The sequence below is a fragment of the Canis lupus genome, chromosome 3 (genome assembly GCF_011100685.1).
Source record: "Canis lupus familiaris isolate Mischka breed German Shepherd chromosome 3, alternate assembly UU_Cfam_GSD_1.0, whole genome shotgun sequence".
NCBI classification, from domain to species: domain Eukaryota; kingdom Metazoa; phylum Chordata; class Mammalia; order Carnivora; family Canidae; genus Canis; species Canis lupus.
The window spans coordinates 18,135,837-18,153,427 of record NC_049224.1 but is presented as its reverse complement, the minus strand read 5'-3'; the positions used below and the strand labels follow the sequence as shown (position 1 = coordinate 18,153,427).

Sequence of the window (17,591 nt, the reverse complement as noted above, 5' to 3'; positions counted from 1 at the left end):
CCTTTGTCTTCCTGCATGAATAATATTCAAATATGAGAGAACCTGATAAACTAACATTGAGGAATGTGGAATATAAGACAGTTTGGTAATAGAAAACAAATGGAAAATAAGCAGATAATTGTCCTCAGTTTCATAAATTGGATTCTCAATCTTCCTGGTCCTTAAAAAAACCTCCAATAATATTAAATTGATTCTCAAGGGGATATCTGGGTGGCTCAGAGGTTGAGCGTTTGCCTTCGGCCCAGGGCATGATCCTAGGGTCCGGGGATCGAGTACCTCATCGGGCTCCCTGCATGGAGCCTGCTTCTCCCTCTGCCTATGTCTCTGCCTCTCTCTCTGTGTGTCTCTCATGAATAAATAAAATCTTTTTAAAAAATTGATTCTTAAGAACATTTATAAAAAAGGAAAATGGTGATAAATTAAAAGATAGCATGTAGGTGCTCAGTTGATTGGGTATCTGCCTTCAGCTAAGGTTGTGATCTTGAAATCTGAAATGAAGCCCCGCGTCGGGCTTCCTGCTCAATGGGAGTCTGCTTCTCCCTTTCTTTCTGCCCCTCTCCCAGGCTTGTGCTCACTCTCTCTCTCTCTTTCTCTCAAATAAATAGGTAAAATCTTTAAGAAAATAAAAATTAAAGAAAATATGTAATATTGGACCAATTTCCTTTATAAGGGGTATACCAATATAATCAGGAGAATGCTATAGACATTGTAATCTATGGCATATTTTCCAGCTTTCTTGATGACACAATGGTGAACTACAGACTGGGTATAGTAGAGTTGTTTTATGCTTGCTGAAATAAGTATACCTAAAGAACATTGATTGATTTACTATTCATTTTGAATTCTAAAGGTAGAGAGAAATTGCTGGGAAGCAATGGCATGTCAGGAGGAGAATGACCATGATGGTTAGGAGGGTATCACAGAACATCACATAGATGGTTCATGGAACCTATCCGTAGGTTAGGTTAGGTTAGGTTCATGGAACCTATCTGCAGGGCCTTGTCTCTAAAACACTGAACAGGGCAGCCTGGGTGGCTTTGGTGCCTCCTTCAGCCCAGGGTCTGATCCTGGAGACCCAGGATCGAGTCCCACATCAGGCTCCCTGCATGGAGCCTGCTTCTCCCTCTGCCTGTGTCTCTGCCTTTCTCTCTGTGTGTCTCTCATGAGTAAATAAATAAAATCTTATAAATAAATAAATAAATAAATAAATAAATAAATAAATAAATAAATAAATAAATAAAAACACTGAACAGAACTCCACTTTCTTCAAATGTGTGAAGAACTGACATAACAAAAACAGAGACCAGAAGAGTCAACTGGGAGAATCAAACATTGATTAGAAGTTAATTAAATGACCTCTAAAGTTCCTTTCCCCTCAGTATTTTATAATTTGATTCTCTTTTTATAAATCTGATATATTGATACATATTTTTAATTGCTTTTAAAATACACTACATTCAATTTTACACTAAAAGAGCATACTTTGTATAATTTTTTAGAATTTATTTTAAACTTTAAAGCTTATCTATGTTTTAAAGTAAATGCTCAATAAATATTTAATAAATAACTTTGGTGACCAATTTGCTGTCAGATTCTAGTTGTTGCTCTAATATCACCTAGATATAACGGATAACCCAAAAATTGACTTCTCCTAAGGGAAAAAGATGTCCCAAGATACTTACCCAAAAAGAAATTTAACAGTATTTTAAAATGTATTTTAAAAATGTATCCAAAAAATGTATCAAAAAAAGTTTAAGCCAACAATTATAATTTGTTTTCCATTATTATTTATGTTGTGAAAAATCTGCTTATGCTGCATTCTCTAACCTTATCCTCACCTAGGTGCTCAAGCTATTAATTTTGGAGTCATCTTTAGCATTTCTACTTTCCACATGCTGTTAGTCACAGGGCTATTATTCCTTTTGATAACACTTAAAACCTGTTCTCTCCTGTTATTTTCTATTTCCTAGGCCTAATTGAAGTTCTTGTGATCTTGAAGCAAGTCTATTGGAATAGCCTCCAACTCAGTTATACTATTCACTCCCCATTTTAATCCTTTCCCTATCCCATCACTGAAGTTCATTCTGAAACAAGATCTGCTTAAAACCCTTCAACAATTCTCTGGAAAAAAAAAATCCAAACGTCTACACACAGCAGGCAATGCCCTTAATGCATTGGCCCCAATCTGTGTTCTTTTAGCCCTTTATAGCAGCTCATGCATAAGGTACTTACAAGAGTACCCCAGAGTCATAAAGCCTCAGAATAGACATGGCTTATCTTCCTGAAGTTTATTTTATTTAAATAAAGGTAGTTTAGCTGATAAATATGTTAAAATATTATTTTTGTACGAGGCCCATAATATTATGCTCTATGGAATTTGAATGGGAATGCATGAACAGGGTCTTAGAGGGGCAGATCTAGATTCTATGCAAACTAGAAAAAGAGTAAAATACAACTGGTTTCCAGGAATTAGGGGGAGAGAGGAATGAACAAGTGGAGCACAGAGGATTTTTAGGATAGTAAAATCAGATGTGTATGTAGGTATATCAGATGTATGTACAGAATGCACAACACCAAGAGTGAACTGTAGTGTAAACTATGTACTTTGGATGATTATAATGTGTCTGTGTAAGTTCATCAATTGTAACAAATGTTATCTTTCTGATGGGGAGATGTTGAATATGCAGGAGGCTATGCATATGTGGAGTCAGGGTGTCTACAAGAAATCTCTATACTTCCCCCACAATTTTGCCTTGTACCTAAAACTTCTCTAAAAATACAAACTCTGTAAAAAATAAACAAAGATATGGAGCATTTATAATTTTATACATTGCTTATATTTCTGACAGAAGGAAAGCAGGGATCTAGTAATAATTGGAAACATTTTCCACAGACCAGCATCTGAGTGTATGCATTCTAAACTTTATTTGTCCTTCTGTCGCTAGACTCAGCTGGGTATTTTAACATTTCTATATGATCTCTGACCCTGCATGTCCTTTTCACTGATACCAAGGGAAGTGATGATACAATGGGTGATGGCCAACAATAATTTTGTGATAAATGGATGTAACTCTTGGAATATATTCTATCCCAAACACTGGAGCAAAATGTGACCCCCTCTGTTCTCCCTCTTTGCCACATCCCAAATTAGCAGTCATTCCAATACCACCTAATGCAAAAGGCAGTGTTGAGATGGAAGTTGGGATTGAAAAGACAGTGGTCTTAACTAATTGCAATTAAAATATTTTGGTTTTGTAAATTTTCCAGAAACCCGTGACCAGGAGAATGTACTGCTAAGGCCACTCCCTGGGCCTTGAAAGGGCCTGTGCAGATGAGTAGCCCTGAAACTTAAGCTTGATTAGCTTCATGGTACATCCTCCTCTAGTTCAATTAAGAAGGACCAAGCATATTCTATTGATACCTGATCATTAAATATATTGGGATCCTAGGGAATATTAGAAAACATATGTCTGTAGTGTGGCTTTCAGTGGTTAGAGTCATTCCAAGAAGTTTCCTCCCTTAATCTCTGTTTCCTTTTCTGTCCCCTTGGTCCTGCTCCATCCTGCTCCTGCTCATTCCTCTCTATCCTAAAAGCTCATTAGTGGATCCTTCCATCCTCAGAGCAGAGTGTGTGTGAGGGATACTAATGTTTTCCTTGATAATACTGATTTCCCCTCATACCTTTAAATAGTTTGATGTGCTTAGAGACCTTTCCCCTTCTAGTGGAAAGGTTAAGATGAAAAAAAGAAGGCAAAGAGGACAGAACTCTATCCAAGTGAAAATATGTGAGAGGGATAATGGAAAATCTCAACGAATTTTAAAGTGGAATAGATAAAAATGAAAGAAATTCCTCTAAGCAGTGGGCCTTTTCAAGCTACAACCTACAATCACCAGAATTACCTGTTCATTCTTTGTTGTTAATAGTTCTAAATGGAAAAGGCTAAGGAACACTATTCTAGACATATTTAATTGTTAGCCATTTCTAGAACATGCCGAGGCATTTCATACTTTACTCTTCTTTTTTGGAAGACAATTTCCAATCTTTTTTGCTAAATGAATTTTTACTCAATTTTTAAGGTCTACTCAAAGGTTGTTTATTTTATGAGACCTTCTCAGAACACCTCAAACAAAATTAATTTTATCTTTCTTTTCCTGTAATACCTTTAACCTCTATTATCAATGATAAGATGTCTTACAGTTAGAAATTTACCTACTTCCCATTAGGTCATAATTCCTATGAAGGCAAAGTCTTATTCTTCTTTGTAATCCTGGAACCTACCCTGCCAGTCTTATGTTGGTAAATGTTTAACAACTGGTTTACGGGAATGGGACAACTGATTTGTAGCACTCATTAGTTTCCATAGCTAGTTTCAAGCTACCAGTGGGATATCACCAAACACAGAGGTGGAAGGAGATGCATACTAACACACCATTATATGAAATTTCCACCACATAGTACAATAGATGGATGGGTAATAATAAAATGTAATAAAGTAATAAGAAAGTAGTTAGCTTTAACTTCGCTTTTAATATAATTAACTTAATTATAAGTGTATATAATTTCATTTTTAATATTTTTTAACAACTGGTTCACAAAATTCTTAAAAATTTAACAGTCAATTCTCATGAGCTCAGACAAGGGAGACCCAGGCACAGCACAGTTTGTAGCTCCATAGAAGTAAATGTGAACAAATCCTAACAATCATTTTCAAAAGATTCAAGCAAAAAAAAAAAAATTGTATTGGTAGTAGGGTGGGAACACAGATTCTTCCCTCAAGTCGATACCGATGTTATCTTCAGATAATCTTATTACATCTGTGTGTGACTTCAGTTCATAAGAATCTTCAAAATGTGCTGCCCATAGGGGCAAATCACAGGGTAACACAAAGACTGTTGGCTATTTTTCCTAAGTTCCCTCCAAGTGTGACTTTTTCCCCTATATAGATATGAGGTGAAAGGAAGCAGAATACGTTCTGCTCTCAGAATCTCTGCAAAATCACCTTTCATCAAGGAGATGATAAAGAAAGTGAATGCGGTATCCACAGCTGTCAGTACTTCCTCTGATAAAGCTCTTGCTCGCCCATCATTGCCATCAGGCCACAGGTCCTCATATTGTACCTACTGCCCCGTTGGAGAGAACTAACATGAGACAGAGTGAATCACTCAGTTTGGGCATGTCCCAAGAATGACTTACTGCTGACTTCCCTTGACATGAAATAAGATATTCCTGGTAGATTTCAGAATGAATTTTATTTTTTATTCCAAAAGTTTAGCCCTCTGATATTTGTTTAGTCATACATTAAATATCTGTCTATAACAGCTAGAGCCCAAAATTGGGAAATAGAGATTTTCATTTGTTAAACTGTAGCTTTTGGGTTTTTCTGTTGTTGTTGTTTTTTTTTAAGATTTTATTTATTTATCTATCTCAGAGAGAGAAAAGAAAGAACACAAGTAGGGGGCAGAGGCAGAGAGAGAGGGCGAGGCAGGCTCCCCACTGAGCAGGGAGCCCGATGAGACATTCAATCCCAGGACCCCGAGAACATGACCCAAGCCAAAGACAGACGCTTAACTGACTGAGCCACCCAGGCAAATCGAAAGCTGTAGCTTTTAAATATGATTTTAATCAAAGAATCTCATGTAGGTTTTCTTTTTCCATTTTATAATGGCAAAAGAGAGGCAAGTCAGTCATGTCATGAAATTAAGTTATGGGGATGCCTGGTGGCTTAGCGGTTGAGCATCTGCCTTTGAGTCGGCATGATCCTGGAGTCCCAGGATTGAGTCTCGCATCAGGCTCCCTGCATGGGGCCTGCTTCTCCCTCTGCCTGTGTCTCTGCCTCTCTCTCTTTCTCTCTCTCTGTGTCTCTCATGAATAAAGAAATAAAGTTATGTACTGTGTGTATTAAGTTGTGCTATAGTGCCTGTGGCACTAAACTGGGTGGATTTCAGAACACTCTTTCACAGTCTGGTAGGGATTTGGACTCAGAGAGAGAATAAAAGCATCAGAAAATTAAGAACATACACTTAAATATGTTTCAATAAATTAAGGGCAGTTATATGAATATGAATATATAAATATATAGTCCATGTGCTTATATAATATATAAATATATATTCCATGTGTTTCTAGAACACTGCAAGTTGCTTCATTTTCCTGAGTTCCATTAAGGCATTCAGAAATGAAGGGATTTGACTAGGTCAAGGTCACCCTAGTAATATTGTCATCATCTTGACATCTCATTGATAAAAATGTGTCTGTGGTGGGTCACAAACAAAATAGTCTTTAAATGTGAGTTACTGAAAACTAGCTGGGTTAAGAAATAGATGTTAGTAGAGGAACAAAATGAATGGGCATGTATATTGAAAAATGATCTCACTTTTAGCATTTCTGAGAAGCAGTAATTTCATACACAGTTCCTAGGCAGATCAAAAGAACCACCTAAATATGAGCACACATCTGTCCATCTTCTAAAATAAGGGGAAATGCTTGAGTGAATACAAAGGTTGTGTTAAAACACCAGCCGTGTTCTCAGAGATCAGATGGTCTTTGATGCATTTTTCATTGACTCTTGTTTGCCCTGTCCAAACCTAGTTATGGATTGTAAATCAAGTTTCATTTTCCTCTGAGTCACAAAATTGACTATTTGAAAATAGAAAAATCAGTGTTCACATTTATTCAGATAGTTGTGTTGTGTTTTGTTTTAGTGAGCTCTACACCCAAAATGGGGCTTGAACTCAGGACCCCAAGATCAAGAGTCACATGTTCTACTGACTGATCCAGCCAGGTTCCCCTGTTCAGATAGACTTTTGAGGGGTCAAAAACAAAATGAAAAGTTTTAGTCAAAGATATTTTCAGATATTAAAATCACTGAAAAATGGACACTTTAAGTGATGGTCACTCCATTATATAAAGAGACTTTGACGTCTGAAAATTCCTAGCCAGCTCTTATGCTACTTACGTTAGAAACCTAAAAATCTTGTGTCAGCCTATATTTGTATCCTAGAAATCATCTTTTATTCAACTAAAGTATATTAATCATAATTTTTTAATATTTTCTGAAATTTTTGAAATATTTAATAAATATTAGACAAAGTCAGATTCTTAATAGTACTAAGTTCTGTACTGTAATAGTTGACATACTTTGTTTCCCACTAGACTATAAATTCTCTGAAAATAAAATCCAGACATTAACTTTGAATTTTCAGCATAGTATGCAAATTACTAAGTATTTGATAATGAATGATTTCTTAGAAAGAGATAGCAACATATTTTATTAAATTCTATTTATATTACTAATGCTAATATACCTAGAACAAATCCATAACGATATACATCAAACCACTAACAGTGGTTTTCTCTAGGAAATGGGATGGGGAGGGGGTATCAGAAGCCCTTTACTTTCCTTTGGACTCTTCTAAATGTGTTTATCACAAACTTGCTTCACTATTTTCATAATAAAAATGCTTAAGGCCAAAAACAGTTGTATCTGAAAGCTTTATGGGTGGGAAAACTTGGCAAATATCTAACTCCTTGTTATATGTCTGTTGAAGTCTTCACTACATTTTATTACCACTTCGTTTTCAAAGGAAGAAAAACTGAACTTGAACATTTTTGTAATCAACAACATATCATTTCCCGTTCTTTTCTGGCTTCTTAGATTTGGCCTCTCTTCATAGTTTCTGTGACCCCTTCCCTTTCTCCCATGGTTTCCATGGTCAGTCATGAGCACCTGAATGAGTGGCAAAAAAAAAAAAACACAGCTGCCCAGATCCTAGGAGAGTTCACTCCACATTTTTCCTCATTCATTTAAAACACTGTTATGGGGACACTGAGTGGCTCAGCTGGTTGAGTGTCTGCCTTCAGCTCTGCTTGAGTCATGATCTCAGGATCCTGGAATCAACCCCCACATTGGGCTCCCTGCTCAGTGGGGGAGCCTGCTTCTCCCTCTCCCTCTGCCCCTCTGCCCCTCTGCCCTGCAAGTACTGACACGCTCTCTCTCTCTCACTCAAATAAATAAATAAAATCTTTAAAAATAAAAATAAAATGCTGTCATGTTCACAATATTTACTTTTGTGGACTCTTTACATGTATTAGTATATTAGTGTATTGTGTACGTATCCAACATTTCCCATCTAACTAGAATATGACAAATGTTAAATTTCTCACTTATACGCACTTTTATCAATTATCTCTTATGACACGGCTATGTTTTCCTTTCACAAGTCTCTTTCTATCAAGATTTGGTAAAGCAAGGAATAAAAAAGTGGTGCTTGCTTACAGACATGGTGTCCCACTTGTTAGGCTACTTTATTAGCTTTGAGTCTCATTCTCTTGATAGTAGTAGCAGTGAACTGATCTATCCATTCAAATGAAAACACTTTCCTCCCTGGAAAATGAGCCATAATCCCTTCGATTCTGAGAGTTTTCCCAGGTTTCAAAACTTAGCTTGACTCTGTTTCCTACCCTCCACTCTTCACATCTAATAAAAATATCCCCTTCTTTTTGGTTCTTTCTTTATGGTACATCTCACATTTGACCTTTTCTTTCCATTCCCACTACCAGCACTTAAATCTATGACCTGAAATATTGAAATAAAAACAAGTTCAGTACCTTGCTGGCTCCCCAGGTTTGTCTAATTGGGGCCAGGTTAGTCTGCCTGCCGCTGTTGCAATTCTCCTGGTGACCAGTTTCCTAGTTATTCCTAAATAAATTTTGATTTCCCTTAACCTCACTTTCACTGTCCCTGGACACCTTTTCAGCTTGGTCTGTAACTGTGAGACATTTCATTTGTTTCAGTCTAGTTGGAATGCTTGTTATTATTCCCCTTGCAACAACTTATTCTGTCCTTTCTCTACCCATATGCTTATGCCATTTGTTTTAATAAATCGCCTTCAGTCTTCCTTTCCTAACTCTGTTAAAATCTTATGTACACCTTGGGGTTTAATTCCATGACCTTCTAGAAGCCTTGCTTCATTTTCATTATAGGCAGGCTTTCTCTCCTATGAATAGCTTTCTATTTATTTAAACACTCTTATGGCAGAAACAGAATTGCTTATATCATTTATGTAGGTTTCTTTCTCCCTATTACTTTACTCACTTACTATGTGTCATGGAGTGAGCTGATGCTGAAGGAATAATGGAAAACAGGAAGCAATTGTTTCCTGCCTGAGATAGAATCAGTGATAACGTATATTCATAAATGTTTAAAATTGAGATGCCTCTAATATACATCTCTTTTTAAATTTCTAATCCACATTAATTGACTGATTCAACCCATATTTTGCCTTTACAACAACAGAAGATCGTTTATTCATTCAACAGAGATTCCTCTATTTGGTTCTAGGCATCGAGTGGTAGGAAATTCTTCAGAAATCACCAGATCCTGGGAGTGCCTGGCTGGTTCAGTCGGTAGAGCATGCAATTCTTGATCTTGGGGCTGTAAATTTGAGTCCCACGTTGGGTACAGAGATTACTTAAAAACTAAATCTTAAAACAAAGAAAAAATAATTTACCAGATCACCACCTACACACTTTGTTTCTGTCTAGTAACCACTCCTGCACACTTCACACACCCATGTACACACAAATGAAGAGACAAATACCCATACATGGATCCAGACTTGTGACCCATGCCTCTTTCTTGGCCTCTTTTTCTATCTGAATTTCTTTAAGCCTATTATCATTATATTATTATTATTATTATTATTATTATTATTTAAGATCTTATTTGAGAGAGAGAGCAGAGTGAGAGAGCACGAGTAAGGGGGAAGGCAGAGAGAGAGGGAGAGGCAGAGAGCCTGATGCAGGGCTCCATCCCAGGACCCTGAGATCATGACCTGAGCCAAAATTGAGAGTCAGATGCTTATCCGAGCCACCCAGGCACCCCTCTCTAAGCTTATTACTGATTCAAGAAGAGAAAATCTCAGACTTTGGAAGGAGGGGACATGCTGGCCAATATTTTATAAAAAAATGTTCTCCATCTCCAGGATTATCAGTTGAGGAAGCAGACATCAATCCCACAAGTATGCCAAAGAGCCAGGTTGATGAACTTTAGATATCTTGTAGCCAATGGTGAGAATAAGAGATTACTCTCATCCACTCCAGTTTACATAGACTCAGTGAAGCTCACTGGAATGGAAGATAATGTGACCAAAGCAGAGAAAGCTATTTGGTTCATTTACTCATGTCTTTATTCATTCAGTAAGTAAGTATTAAACACCTTTTATGTGCCAAACCACTGTAGGAGTTATTGGAAGTATGGTAATAAAAATAGTCTGTGACATTATTCCTAGTGATAGTAAAGAGACAAGGTACAGGGTTGCAAAGGGAGGGATAAAGAGGGAAGAACAGAGAAGAGGACTTTAATATTAATCAAGATTATCATATGTTTCATCTTTTTTATTTTTTAAAGAAGAAATGTTATTGTTTTTTTTAAGTAAAGCCTATGTGGGGGGTTGAACTCATGACCCTGGGATCAAGAGTCACATGTTTTACCAACTGAGCAAGCCAGATACCCCTAAGACTGTTGTGTTATTGTAAAACTTCATGGTGTCTACAATAAAATTTGAGGAGTTCCAGGGGGAGAACCATTTATGGAACTATTGTCCCTTTACATTCAGGGCCACCCAGCAATCCATAAGAATTAATGTTTTTCAAGCATGACTTATGATAAGCGTGGCTTTCAAAATGGATATATATGACTCATGAGGAACCTTTTTCTACATGCTGCTGCCAAACTTTCATTTTGACTGTACATATGTTTTTCATAAGAGATGTTGTTTTCTCCTGCAGTGTTGACCAGCTACCAAACCATGTGAGCTAAATTTAGACCACAATTGGCAGAATGTGTTCTAGTGTAAAGAGAGTGTAATAAATCAGGTACTTCTTGTAATTCTGTGGTAAAAATCAGAGTAGAAAATAAGCACCAAAAATATGTTAACTTTTTAAATTAAAATATTATCAGTGGATCCATGGGGGTCTGTGAGCTGCCTCTTGCTTTTGTCACCTGTAGGAAAGCTGAAGCTGTTTATATTGTGCTGCCGCTTCAGCAGTGAGTCAAGAACACTTTATCCTCCTGTGGCAGGGATACAGGGGGTGACTGCAGACATTATAACCAGTCACAGCAATATTACATACCCTTTTTAACTCTGTGGCTCTTGATAAATAAGATTCTATGAGAAAAGCATCAATTTGTGGACATGGCCGCAGCGATGTGAATTGCTGGCCATTAGGTTGGATGTGTGCCCTTGGATGTGAATTAACTCCCAGGATGTTTCTCAGTGTGCGGTTCTCAGATGATTTGCTTCACCTGAAAATTCTGATTCCAAGGCTCTGCCTATGGATATTCTGATTCCCTCAGGTCTGGGGTGCGCCATGAAGGTCAACACCCCGAACAAGTCTTCAGAGGACTCTAGCACAAATGGAAGTGCGAAAGCCATGAACTTAGAAGGAAAAGAACCTCTTCCTGTCAGTCAATATAACTAAATTGTTAATAGAAATCACACTATAAGGATTACATGTACAGAAGTATGAAATATATGTCATACACTGAATGACAGTGTAAAACAAGTTTATTTTATTCAAGTATTCATAGTCAGCCCTACCCAGTTTTTACCAAACACATCTGAGGGCCTCCATATCTACTTAGAAAAAGAAAGGAACGCACAGAGACCTAATAAAGAACCTGGTCCTGAAAGGGAAAGGAAAACCTTTTCTGCAGGACTGTCTCCTTTGCCTTCTGACCTTGTCTGTTTTGAGAGCCTGATGTCCTGCAGGAAGTCCCAGGTGGGCTTCCTGGGATGCAATTTCATACCCTGCCAGCTCTTCCTGTCCTTAAATACTTGTTAATTGAAGCTTTAGACAGCTGGGGTAGCCAGTGGAGTTTCTCGAACAGTTCTCTCTGCTGTCCCAGGACCTGGACAGAGATTCCATGGGAGGTGTCATCAGTAAACTGGATATGGGAGATTTACATAGCAGCCTAGTAGGGTGAAGGTTTTGGCAGAGCCTCTTCAATAGAGGTGTTGAAAGAAAAGTTGAGATTTATGTTACTCAATATCTTGACCTCAAATAGTATTTGCTTTGGGTTTGTAGGTGTGAATTGCCCTTCTAAAAAGTAGCAGACACTCTTATATTTGCTTTAAAGCAGCTAGAAGAAAAGATGCACTGTACATTCATAGAAATAAGTGAGTTTTAAATCTTTTATGAAATAGTCATGTTGAGATTCCTTTAAAAAAAGTGTGTCCTAAAACACATTGATACCAATTTAGTAAAAATCCCCACATTTTATGAAGCGAAATTATATTACTCCGAATTCATGCTGATACAAATGACAGAAACCCAACGCAAACTGGCATGGCATAAGCCTTAAGGATTGTGTGATGTAATTGTCTGTGAATGATAGCTTCGGGCATTGCTGGATCCCAGGGTTCAAGATGTCACAGCACGCTGACTTTCACCATCTAGGGATGGAGCCCATGTCACAATTATCTTTTAGTCATCGTGCCACTGGAAGGTGCTTCCTGCAGGGTGGCAACATGATGGCTCATGGCTTCAGGCTATCATCCTTTCAGCCTAGCAACCCAGATGAAAGCAATTTTCTCTTTACAAGAGTTCCACAAAAAGTCCTAAGTGTAAGTCTCATTAGCTTCATGGAGTCAGTGGGACAGCCCTGAACTTATCCCTATGGGTGAAAGAGCAGATAGCATGAATTGCCCAGGTTGTCGGCCCATCCTTAGAGCAGTGAAGAGTGACGTCAGCTGTGGCCAGATCACATGCATCTCAAAAAAAATTCTAAAGTGCTGTTATCAGAAGAAGAAGGAATAAAGGCTGGACAGGCAACTAGCATTTGTGTTTATCAACATAGGTTCATCATAATAAATAAGTAGTATGTAAAAATCTACATGAATGCAATCCTAGAGTTAGGAAATGTGAGGGAAGTGGCAGAGATCTTTTTGACATCCACCCTTATGATTGCTGTCTACTTTGATCTGGTATAGATGACCGTTCTTGGCTAGAACACTTTTCATTATCTCTTCTTGCCTCAAACTCTTTGATAAATATGTCACACTTTGGCGCAAAATGAAACCAACTTTAAGATTGCTCTTTTGTACCCGTGGCTAATGGAAATAGAGGTGGTGGCTTGAGCATTGGTGTGCCATTAATTTAATTAGGTTACTTCTCCTTCCCTGGAGGGAGATTAAAAGTGATGCCATTAGGTCCCCACTTTTTTGCACAGGAATCTGATGATTAGGAAACTGCTTTATTAAAAAAAAAAAAAAGAGGAAACTGCTTTATTTTTTTAATTATAAAACTCAGCAATAGATGTCACCCAGATAAAATATTTGTTGGTAAAGAACTGTCATCCAAGCACATCACCTTTAAAAGGTAAATGTTTTTAGTTCTTTGCATTTTAACTCTCTGAATTTGTATAACTATTTACATATGTATGGAAAGAAATCTAATTCTTCTTTGTCAGAATTTTTTCATTTATTTGTCTAAGCATTTCCTACTTTCTGTCCTTCTCCCACCACCACAGACTTCCCCCCCACCCCAGTTTTTGGTACTTCTTGTATAGTTGTCATTTGAGCAAGTGGAATTTTAAAATTCTCTTCAAATAACTGAGCCTGTCTAAGGTGATCATAATAGGTGACGTTTAAGAAAAATTGAGAGAAAATACACTAATGTTTCTAACTTATAATTATTTTATGGCTTATAGTTATGGCAGGATGGCTGATTTCTTCCCCCTAGATTGCATATGATGCTACTATCTGTGTAACGTTAGCCGGTTTATGTTATTTCTGGGCAGGTTCCAGTAATCATTCTTGTCAGGCTGCCATGGGTGTGTGCTTTTGTAAGCTGGCCTTGATCCCAAGGAGTGGGACTAGGAATCCAACATGTGTCCAGTTCCATTCTCAGCCCTCTAAACTATGCAACTTTCTTAGTACTGACATATTTACTGGCCTCCATGATCTAATCAGCTGGCCACAGAGAAAAGAATTTGCCAGATAGCTTCCATTTGTAGATGACTTTCCATTTTGGTAACTACTTCCATGTACATTATACCACTTGATTTTCAAATAGATGAGCTATCAGTATCCTAAGTTTTCAGGTAAAGACTAGAGCTTAAAGACCTTTAGTGACTTGTGCCAAGTTACATAATTAGAAAATGACAGAGTCAGGGCTTTGACTCTGGACTGAGTCTGTGTTCTTTCCATCATGCCATCGCCTGGAACCCATTCTGGCATTTGCAGACAGTGAGACAGATAGGCATGTGTGAAAGACCCATTGCCACTGTGCATGTCACTCAGGAAGGCTGCAGGGCTGAGGAATGTACAGGCACTTCAGTTGGAAGGCATAGGGGCTTGACAGAAACTGAGACACTGAGAAGACACCAGAAAAGAGGAATGAACCAGTAGGAGACATTTTAAAGGACTCTTAAATCTACTGAATGCTATTGCCTTGACATCTAAATCTCTGAGATATTATTTAAGAGCTACTGACTATGGGGAAAAGTTAGTCCTTATATTACCTGTATCACAATTCAAATAAAAGAAATCTTTTCATTAAATGTCACTTAATTTGGAATACATAACACTTTGAATTTTTTCAAGCTACTTTATCTTCAGTTTACTAGCATGTAAATGAGAATTTGCTTTTATCACTTAAATCCTTTTTATATATTTTCAAAGTTGTAATGTAAATTTAGGCAAATATTTCCCTACAGAAAGAGACAAATCAATGGTTTGGATCCCTAAGGACAATTATTTTAAGTCCATTAATTATTGCTGGGACTTTGAATTGCAAAAGGAAAATATCTAATGTAATTTTTGTCTTGTTTTAAGAATGTCAGTTACAGCTGTCACAGCTGATAGTTTTGAAAGACTGTAATGCAAAATGGCATGAGTTTGTCAGTTTCATTCATCAATACATAAGATACGACTTGAATTCTGACTGAAGCCTACTATCTTTCTCTTGGTGATATTATTTTGCTCTCAATTTCCTCACAATGTTGTATTTACAAAGTACATAAAATCCAATTTGAGTGGCTAGAAGCAGATCAGATGGTTTTATGAATTCAGCTTTATTTATATTAGGTGGAGAAATTAAAGCTAAGATTTCTGTGCCCATGAAAGAATCAGAGACCTAATTAAGCTCACAAGAGAACCAGGTCAGAGATTGCTTATCTTCCACTTTTCCTGTATGAAATAGTCCTATTTCATCAGCTTTCATATGAATCTTTACCAAGAAAGTGCAAAACAGAGGAAAGCATAAATAACACTGGCTCTCCTGAAAAGATGGCTGCAAGTAAACATGGTGCGGTTGCACACCCAGATCATTGCAGCTGTGTGGCACAGATTCATGGTCACTCTTGTCCTGGCTTTTTGGAAAAGACCAAGGCAGTTCTGAATTTTCATTTAAAAGAAAGATAGGGGAATCCCTGGGTGGCTCAGCAGTTTAGCGCCTGCCTTCAGCCCAGGGCGTGATCCTGGAATCCCCGGATTGAGTCCCACGTCAGGCTCCCTGCATGGAGCCTGCTTCTCCCCCTCTGCCTGGGTCTCTTTCTGCCTCTCTCTCTTTGTGTGTCTTTCATGAATAAATAAATAAAATCTTTTTTAAAAAAGAGATAAACAGATATAACAATGGAATAAAGAAATGTTGAGATACTATAGCCAAGACTTCACATGGGCCCCTGTCACTGCCTGGTAATGGCCCTGTATTTAAAATAAATAAATAAAATAAATAAATAAATAAAATAAAATAAAATAAAATAAAATAAAATAAATAAATAAAATAAAAATAATAAATAAAATAAATAAATAAAATAAAATAAAGGATAGTGTTTGGTAGAAGGCATGCTATTATCTGCACCTGGAGCAGCTCAGACCCTGGGAATTCAGATCTAGATGCTTCAGGTGGGCAAGGATACCATATATCCAGGGAAAAGCCAGTGAGGTTTATTTTTCAAATGACTGCCTCCTCATGAGAGTGAGTCAGGTCAGCACCGTGATTAATGTATTCCTCAGTCAGCAAAGATGGCAATGGAAGGTATGGATATAATGACAAGGATTTAAAATCATGCAAACATTCGATATAGCATGCAATTCAAAATATTTTGAAATTGGCCAAAAGAGAAAGGAATGATTCATTCAGTAATCACAATCCTTAGAACAATTCCATTTTGCACTAGTTAAAATGGCATAATCATCATTCTTCCAGCCTTATCTGCCTGATTCAACCAAGGCAGAGGCCATCTGCCATATGTGTCATACAGTCCAGGCTCTGTGGCAACAGATCTTTATGAGTAGATCTTATAGCCAAGTTAAGCAAAATATTTCTACTAAAACTACACTTAGGTACTTTCATCTGCTTGTAGAATGTCCAAGGAACCCAGATGAGAAGAACTATTATAATTACCACCTGGGAGAGTAGAATAGTTGAGCTACAAAAAATTTCTATGGCTCATAAAAACTTTTCTCTCTTTCTCACTCTCTCTCTCTCTCTCTCTCTCTCTCCATGAAAATAGGACAAGGAAAAAAATTCTTTGAAAGATTTGATTCAGGGAAGGCTCAGTAGAAAGTAGCCCTGTACTTTAACATTTAGGGAAAGGAAAGACTCCAACAGTTTTTTTTAGTCCTGGATACATTTGGGTTCTTATTTGTGTAACTAACCCTTGTAATCACACTGAAATACAGAGAGCTAAGATGTTGGTTTGGCCTGTGTTTTCATGAAATGGCTAACATCCATTTATAGGCCATAAATCCTTCAAGTGTTTCCACTGTGTGGGTTTATGGAGTCCCACCCCACTTATGAATAACTAGAATGGGGTCACAGATAAGCTTGATTACTTGTGGGAGAATTTGGGGGGTAGATGAATATAGTAATTTAGTCTCCCTTAATGTGAGGACTGAACTTGTTCCAACAGGTTTACAAGCTATAGTTTTAGCATGCAGCTTTCTGCATTGCTATTTTAAGGTATGACATTTAAAGGAGACAAAAGAACTAAAAATTACTAAATTTAGGTGTGGAATCCTAGGACTTCTGAAAGGAAATTTGAGATCCTATGGATATTTCTATAATTTTTTAAATCCCCTATTATCTCAGGTCTTACTTCCATTTTGTGTGAGTTAAAATTGAAATTATTTCTTTTTCCATATTGAAGATCCTGCAGATAAACTTAAGGCCTACTGATTTTAGAGAGGAATTGGATTGATGCTTAAACAGAAACCCTTATTTATAAACAAACTTACGTGTTACAGTTTTACAGTTAATAAGCCAGTGTTTAAATGTCTCCTCTCCTTATTTTTCTGAGTTAGGGTTTATTTTTCTGGACTGGTTCAGATTTAGTTGCCAGAATAGTAAGTTGAAAGATACTTAGAAATGCCTTCTGGTATCGGATTTAGAATTACAAATCATATTCCTACCATAGTTTCTATCTCATAATCCCAAAAGGATCCTGAGCCACCCCCAAGCTCCAAAGGTGACTTGGTAGGCCGGGGACCCGGAGTCCTAGCAGTGATTCCCCTGCAGCCTTGAGCAAGACTATTAGAGCCTCATTTCCTTTTTTAAAAATACAAGTGTTTTATACTGATGGAGA

At 37.3% G+C, this 17,591-nt stretch overlaps 1 protein-coding gene and 1 long non-coding RNA gene across 4 annotated transcripts in view; one reads left to right on the top strand and one right to left on the bottom strand.

Annotated features, from left to right (window-relative positions):
- Nucleotides 1-17,591, top strand: part of ADGRV1 (adhesion G protein-coupled receptor V1) — a 518,581-nt gene that overhangs the window by 365,362 nt on the left and 135,628 nt on the right. The gene's annotated exons all lie outside the window — the stretch shown is intronic.
- Nucleotides 1-17,591, bottom strand: part of LOC102152204 — a 99,305-nt gene that overhangs the window by 25,676 nt on the left and 56,038 nt on the right. The window contains exon 10 of one of the 3 annotated variants that reach the window (XR_005356727.1): nt 9,326-9,434. The exons of the other annotated variants lie outside the window; for them this stretch is intronic. This is a non-coding gene — a long non-coding RNA (uncharacterized LOC102152204). Of the gene's footprint in view, nt 1-9,325; nt 9,435-17,591 lie in introns of those variants that run through there. 3 annotated transcript variants of the gene reach the window in all.